Here is an 8,529-nt window from a genome sequence, read left to right on the forward strand (position 1 = left end):
AAACCTCATGTCTCTATCATAATCCGTTACAAACGTATTGGAGTTTGTTTGACTAAATCAGAGGCCAGATAAAAAGTGATCATAAATCAGGAAAATAGAATTGCGTCAGCTAGGTTGGTTGCTGTGCAGGAATTATGGCTACCTGACAGGCTTCCCATTGAACTCGACGTCTTTCTTTTCAAATCCAGAGGACATGAAACAATATACAGTATTAAGGTAAGATAGATATCGACTTTCAGACATGACATAGTATTTCCATATTCAAGAGGAATACCTATGGACTACAGCTCAGACTTTAACACCATTGTGCCCTCCAAGCTCATCACAAAGCTCGGGAACCTGGGTTTGAACCCCGCCTGTGCAACTGGTGCAACTGGGTCCTGGACTTCCTAACGGGTCGACACCCAAATTGATTTAATTGTCTTTTTTTGTCAATGATCTACCCAAAATACTCAAAGTGAAAGAAAACTTGTAAAAAAATTAAACACATTTTATCTTGCCATAGATTTTCAAGCCGAATTAAGCCACAGCTATAACTGAGGAACATTCAATGTTGTCTTGGTAAGCAACTGCAGTGTATAGTTTGCCTTGTGTTACAGCTAATAGTCCTGTTGAAAGGTGAATTTGTTCCCAGGTCTGGTGGAAAGCAGACTGAACCAGGTTTTACTCCAGGATTTTTCCTATGCTTAACTCTATTACATTTATTTTTATCCTAAAAAACTTCCTAGTCTTTGCCGATGACAAGCATAGCCATAACATTATGCAGCCAACACCATGCTTGAAAATATTAAGCGTGTTACTTAAGCGATGTGTTGTGTTGGATTTGCCCCAAACATAACGCTATGTATCAGGACAAAAAGTTCATTTCTTTGGAACATTTTTTGCAGTATTACTTTAGTGCCATATTGAAAACAGGATTCATATACAGACTTCCAACTTTTTACTCTGTAATTTATGTTAGTATTGTAGAGTAAGTACAATATTGTTGATCCATCCTCAGTTGTCTCCTATCACAGCCATTAAACTCCCCATTGGCCTGAAATCCCTGTTTTCTTTCTTCTCCGACAAATGATTTAGGAAGTGATCCTGTATCTTTGCAGTGACTGGGTGTATTGATACACCATCCAAAGTGTAATTAATAACTGCACCATGCTCAAAGGGATATTCAATGTCTTATATTTTCCCAATCTACTAATAGATCCCCTTCTTTGCGAACAATTGGAAAACCTCCCTGGTCTTCGTGAATTCATCTGTGCTTTAAATTCATTGCTCAAATGAGGGACCTTACAGGATATGTGTGGGGTACAGAGATGTGGATTTAAAAATCATGTTAAACACTACTTTTGCAAATAAAATGACTCCATGCAATTTATTATGTGACTTGTTAAGCACATTTCTACTCCTGAACTTATTTAGCCTTGCCATAACAAAATGGTTAAGCATACCCCAAGATTTTATTTTCAAAGCCTTTTACATTTAATTCATGCTAATTTAGCTATTTGCGCCCTTAGAAGACGACCACAAAATCTAAAATCCTTAACAGTTTCAGCAATAAAGCTGCACCGCTGTCAACAGAACTCAATGTTCATTATCGGATGTACACTGCATGACCAAAACTATGTGGACACCTGCTCGTCAAACGTCTCATTCCAAAATGTTGGGCATTAATATGGTGTTGGTCCGCCCTTTGTTGCTATATCAGCCTCTACTCTTCTGGCAAGGCTTTCCACTCAATGTTGGAACATTGCTGCGGGGACTTGCTTCCATTCAGCCACAGGAGCATTAGTGAGGTCGGGCAGTGATGTTGGGCGATTAGGCCTGGCTCGCAGTCGGCATTCCAATTCATCCCAAAGGTGTTTGATAGAGTTGAGGTCAGGGCTCTGTGCAGACCAGTCAACTTCTAACACAACGATCTCGACAAACAATTTCACTCGGGGCTCCTGAGTGGTGCAGTGGTCTAAGGCACTACATCTCAGTGCTAGAGGCGTCACTACAGACCCTGGTTCGATTTCAGGCTGTATCACAGCCAGCCCTGATTCGGAATCCCATAGAGCTGCTCACAATTGGCCCAGCGTTGTCCGGGTTAGGGTTTGGCCGGAGTAGGCCGTCATTGTAAATAAGAATTTGTTCTTAACTGACTTGCCTAGTTAAAGAAAGGTTAAATATTTTACTTTTTTAAAAGTACATGGTGGCATTGTCAAGCTGAAATACCAAAGTGCCTTCCCTGAACTGTTGCCACAAAGTTGGAAGCACAGAATCATCTACGGTATAATGTAATTTATTTGCTGAAACATTAAGAGTACTAAGGGGCCAAGCCTGAACCATGAAAATTATTTTTCCTCCACCAAACTTTACAAGTTTCCACTAAGCAACGGGGTAGGTAGCGTTCTCCTGGCATCTGCCGAATCCAGATTCCTCCGTCAGCTTGCCAGATGGTGAAGTGAGATTCATCACTCCAAAGAACGCGTTTCCACAGCTCCAGAGTCCAATGGAGCTTTACACCACTCCAGCCGACACTTGGCATTGCGCATGGTGATCTTAGGTTTGTGTACGGCTGCTCGGCCATGGAAACCCATTTCATGAAGCTTCCGGTGAACAGTTCTTGTGCTGACGTTGCTTCCAGAGGTAGTTTGGAACTCGGCAGTGAGTGCTGCAACCGAGGACAGATGATTTGTATGTGCTATTCGCTTTAGCACTCGGCTGTCCCGTTCTGTGAGCTTGTGTGGCCTACGACTTCATGGCTGAGTCGTTGTTGCTCCTAGATGTTTCCACTTAGCTGCCCTGGTAAGTAACAGTACTTACCAGGGCAGATCTAGCAGGGCAGAAATTTGACAAACTGACTCGTTGGAAAGGTGTCATCCTATGACAGATGAAAGTCACTGGGCTGTTCTGTACAGGCCATCCTAGTTCCAATGTTTGTCTCCACTAATTTGAAGGGGTGTCCACATATTCTTTTCCCCCTAATGTGGTACACTACTATAGTAAAAACTACAGTATATACTATTGTAATTATTGCAGATATTACTGTAGTATTTACTAGTGTTTTTTATTTTATTATCTTTGTGCCGGATACAGTTCATCAGATTAATGTAGTGTAGCGATTAGTGTAGTGGATATAGTCAGATAAAGGGTGCCTCTGAGCACACATGAAAGGGAGCACCATCCCCCAAAGGAACCCCCCACGTTCCAAAAGTCAACCAAACAATCCTGGCAGGACAATTAGGCTACATGCCCTTTAGTTATAATAGATCTGTCTGGACAGGCCAAGGATTCCATTACCATCCCATGACAAAACAAGTGTTGAAGTGTAAACAAGAACATTGATGTCATATTTTGAGTACTTACCAGCAACGTTTGAGGCTTGTATTGTATTCTGGTTCTGAATGTGATAATACTCCAGCTGACATAGAGTCCGTTCCTTTAGGACTGTCCACAGCAGGCAGGTGTCCTATCTCGTCCGGTGTGAGAAATAAAGGAAAACGGAAAAAGAAGTGTTGGTATTCATTTGAAATTAAGAAAGGAGAACACACTTGAAGACCATGATAGCTGTTCTGTTTTTGTGGCATAGTATCATCTATTACATGGCTAACACTATAAGTTCAATTGTTTCACAAGCACGTGGAAATTGTATAATTAATTGGAAAGTACTTGAATCACGATGTAAATAATGGCAGCACTCGATTTGTAATAATAAAATAGGACAGCACATCGTTTTCAGCATTCTTAGTCATTTTGAGTCTTTCCACAAGACAATTGACAGGCCTTTCACATTCTATCATGAGAATAGCGAGCTACTATTTAATCAATCAGATAATGTAAGCTCATCATCACATGTACCCCCATTCCACTTTCACAGGGAGCATCTCATCTTATGGCTTCTCAGTTCCATCTTCTCATAATAGACATTATTAACTTTTTGAGGTCCTTGGTCGGAGTGTTGTTATCTACATTTACTATTATCCAGAGCATTCGGAAAGTATTCAGACCCCTTGACTTTTCAACATTTTGTTACGTTACAGCGGTATTCTAAAATGTATTAAATACTTTTTCCCCTCTTCAATCTACACACAATAAGCAATAATGACAGAGAAAAATGGAAATATGACATTTACATAAGTATTCAGACCCTTTTCTCAATACTTTGTTGAATCACCTTTGGCAGCGATTACAGCCTCAAGTCTTCTTGAGTATGACTCTACAAGCTTGGCACACTTGTATTTGGGGACTTCCTCCCATTTTTCTCTGCAGATCCTCTCAAACTCTGTCAAGATGGACGGGGAGAGTCGCAGCACAGCTATTTTCAGGTCTCTCCAGAGATGTTCGATTGGGTTCAAGTCCAGGCTCTGGCCGGGCCACTCAAGGACATAAAGAAACTTGTCCCGAAGCCACTGCTGTGTTGTCTTGGCTGTGTGCTTAAGGTCATTGTCCTGTTGGAAGGTGAACCTTCACTCCTGTCTGATGTCCTGAGCGCTCTGGAGCAGGGTTTCATCAAGGATCTCTCTAGACTTTGATCTGCTCATCTTTCCCTTGATCCTGACCAGTCTCCCAGCCCCTGCTGCTGAAAAAAATCACCATGCTTCACCATGGGGATGGTGCCAGATTTCCTCAATACTTGACGCTTGGCATTCAGGCCAAAGAGTTCACAATCTTGGTTTCATCAGAACAGGGAATCTTGTTTCTCATGGTCTGAGAGACATTTAGGTGCCTTTTGGAAGACTCCAAGTGGGCTGTCATGTGCCTTTTACTGAGGACTAGCTTCCATTTGGCCACTCTACCATAAAGGCCTGATTGGTGGAGTGCTGCAGAGATGGTTGTCATTCTGAAAGTTTCTCCCATCTCCACAGAGGAACTCTGAAGTTCTGTCAGAGTGATCACCGGTTTCTTGGTCAACTCCCTGACCAAGGTCCTTCTCTCCCGATTGCTCAGTTTGGCCAGGCGGCCAGCACTAGGAGTCTTGGTGGTTCCATACTTCTTCCATTTAGGAATGATGGAGGCCACTGTGTTCTTGGGGACCTTCATTGCTGCAGATATTTTTTGGTATCCTTCCCCAGATCTGTGACTCTACACAATCCTGTGAGTCAAGTGCAAGTGTTGGTTCAGGAATGTAGACAAGCACCATGGTCTTGTAATGGATGTGAGACTGGAAGCCAGTGGAGTGTGTGGATGAGCAGGATAACATGGAAGATCATGGGAAGTTTGGAAATCAGGCGTACTGCAGTGTTCTGGACAAATTGCAGGGGTTTGATGGCACAAGCGGGGAGTCCAACCAACAACATTTTTGCTGAGAATGAAAGGGTGTTGTCCAGGGTCACTCCAAGGTTCTTTGCGTTCTTGGAGGGCGACACTGTGTAATTGCCAACCGTGATTGAGAGGTCTTTGAGCTAAGATGTCTGCAAGGCACGCAGAGATGTGTGTCACCACCTGGTTGTCAGAAGGGGGGGGGGGCGAAGGAGAAAAGTAATTGATTGTCATCTGTATAGCAAAGATTGGAGAGACCATGGGAAGATATGATGGAGCCAGGGACTTGGTGTATAAAGCAAATAGGAGAGGGCCTAGAACCGATCCCTGGGGTACCCCAGTAGTAAGAGTGTGTGGTTTAGACACAGATCCTCTCCACATCAACTGGTAGGAGCGGCCTGCCAAATAGGATGCAATCCAAGAGTGTGCAGAGCCTGAGACACCCAGCCTTGAGAGGGTGGAGAGGAGAATCTGACGGTTCACGGTGTCGATGGCAGTGGATAGATCTAAGAGGATGAGAACAAAGAATCATTTGTTAGCTTTGACAGTGAGGAGATCCTCCGTGACACAGAGAAGTCCACTCTGGGTTGAGTGACCTGTCTTGAAGCCTGACTGGTTAGGGGTCCAGAAGATCCTCAGTGACACAGAGAAGTGCAGTCTGGGTTGATTGACCCGTCTTGAAGCCTGATTTGTTAATGTCAAGAAGATCCTTCTAAGAGATATAACAAAAGATGTGGTCAGAGACAGCATACTCAAGTGTTTTGGAAAGAAAGGAAAGAAGGGATACAGGTCTACAGCATTTGACATCAGATGAGTTGAGTGTTGGTTTCTTGAAGTTGGGCGCAACTTGGGCCATTTTGAAATCAGAGGGGATGCAGCCAGTGGTCAGGAATGAGTTGATGAGGGGAGTTGGAGTGAGAAGATCCCCAGAGATGGTCTGGAAAAGGGAGGAGGGGATGGGGTCGAGCAGACAGGATGTCGGGCCAGACCTCACTAGTCGCAGGATTCATCTGAAGAGAGAGTGGAGAAAGAGGTCAAGGCGTCTGGTAGGTATGTGTGAGTGAGTGGGACCAATGGACTCTGTAGGCTGAGTGAATGAGGAGTGCATGTTGTCAACCTTCTTTTCAAAGTGGATGACAAAGTAATTTGCAGAGAGGGAGGAGTGAAGGGGAGGGATGGAGGATTAAGGAGGTAGGAGACGGTGGAAAAGAGTTTCCTAGGGTTACTTTAGAGTGAAAGAAAGTGGCTTTAGCTGCAGATACAGAGGAAGAAAAGGTAGGGAGGACTGAGTGAAATGATGATAGGTCCTCTGGAAGTTTAGTTTTCCTCCATTTTTGCTCAGCTGCCCAGAGCGCTGTTCTGTACGCTCGCAATGATTCACTCAGCCACAGAGCCATGGAGCCACGGAGCAGGAGGGGATGGCCGAGCCAGCCGTTGCATTGAGATCAGTAGGAAAATAGCCTCTAGTAAAGATCAGGTCAAGTGTATTGCCTGGATTGTGGGGTTTGGGAAAGGGTGAGATCAAAAGAGGCAAGGAGAGGAAAGAGAGAGTTGGAAGAAAGTAATCCAAGACAGAAGTCGGGAGGTTTAAGATGCCAAGTGTGAAGAGCTGTGAGCCACAGTCAGAAAATGAGCTTATCAAGGTGTCAAGCACATTAAGGAACTCTACAAGGGCACCTGGTGGGCGATACACACAGCTTACATTGTTGTCACCATATTAACATAGTCAATATAGCTACTAGAGAAAATGTAAGATAAAGAGAGAGCAGCTGGAGCAGCTGCAGCAATAGTTCTCTGGGGTGATCTATTTCTCCGTTAAGGTCAAAAAAGTAAATGGACTGAAGGGCAGCGTAGGCTGATTTTTTATTTATTTTTTTACCTCAGATCGGCAGTACCAAAGGCTGCCAGAGACTTGGGAATTCCACACGGGTTGTGCTCACAGTGTGGGATTAAAAACTGCTGCTGTCCCGCTGTCTCAGCTGGTCAGCTTTATTGACACTCGGGTACAGCCTATCACTGCGCCCACCGTCACTAGGGATGAATGAAATGTGTAGTTCTGTTTTTCAAACTATTTTCCAAATATGATCATTTTTTTCGCAAGTTTTGTTATTCTTCAAATCAAGGGGAGGAAAATAGGTTCATTCAAGGAGGATACATCATACGGGGAGGTAGATGGTCATTCTCCCCTGTCTTCAGTGATGTTCTCCAGTGATTCTCTCCTCTGGTTCTCAAGAGCTGTTTGAAAAGACTGCCTGAAGTTTCAGCCTGTTTTTGGTGGGATAGAGCTATGGCCTTTCCGTCGTGACATCACAGGCAGTAAATTAGTTAATATATCAATAAAAAAGAGAGTTTCAAACATCTCTGCCAATAACAACTAATTTTCACTTGTCCCCTCCTCAGCCATACTGACAGTCCTAGCAAAATTCTTCCTTGAGAAATCATTCTTTGCTAAGAAGCTATTTACATTATTTGACTGTATTTTCTCCATACACATTAGCAAAATATTCACATTCCTCAAGTCCACAATAGCTTGTGAATAAAATGTTAAATATATGTCCTTTAACCAGTGGTGGGCCGTCAGGGCCAGCAAGGCCTTCTCTGCTGGCCTAAACATCATCAGAATATATATTTTTTTTAAAATATATTTTCCCACAAATAGGTATTAAATTATTCCCCAGAGTAAGAGTTACACTCTTCATTTCATAGCGTTTCTCTTGGTTGCACTGCTTCCAGCCCCAGGTTGAGATTTGGAGGGCTGGTCTTTATGTTAGATATTTTATCCAATCATATTCAGCCATCATGTGTTGCCAGGGGTCTAAAATCTGCCCTCAGGCCTTCAGAATCAACAATGCGAGCACTTGTAGCTTAAAGTGAATGGAAATTAAAATTTAGTGTCAACCAATCAGCTTTAGAGTTGGCTATTGTACGCCTGCTGGCTGGCTCCAGTGTGGGTCCTGTGTGGCTCAGTCGGTAGAGCATGGCGCTTACAACGCCAAGCGTCGTGGGTTCGATTCCCGCTGGGGCCACCTATATGCAAAAGTAGTGGCCCCAGCCGACTTGTAAGTCGCTTTGGACAAAAGCGTCTGCTAAATGGGATATATTATTATTATTACACAGGAGCCAGCTAGCAGGCGTAGTGCCTGCACGTCTTTTGATTGGATTACCAATATTGAGAGGCAGGTCCTATATGGGCAGGTCTCAGAACTAGGAAACTGAAATTTATTTGCGTACTACTAAGCTGTTTTTTCAACCCACAATGGCGGAAGTAGAAGATATCAATTTGGTCAAGGA

At 43.5% G+C, this 8,529-nt stretch overlaps 1 non-coding gene across 1 annotated transcript; it reads left to right on the top strand.

The window, feature by feature from the left end:
* Positions 1-8,188: 8,188 nt before the first annotated feature.
* On the top strand, positions 8,189-8,264 carry trnav-uac (transfer RNA valine (anticodon UAC)). The gene has a single exon. It is a non-coding gene; the product is annotated as a tRNA-Val (tRNA).
* The last annotated feature ends 265 nt before the right edge of the window (positions 8,265-8,529 follow it).

Source organism: Oncorhynchus masou, chromosome 10 (assembly GCF_036934945.1).
Source record: "Oncorhynchus masou masou isolate Uvic2021 chromosome 10, UVic_Omas_1.1, whole genome shotgun sequence".
Classification (NCBI taxonomy): domain Eukaryota; kingdom Metazoa; phylum Chordata; class Actinopteri; order Salmoniformes; family Salmonidae; genus Oncorhynchus; species Oncorhynchus masou.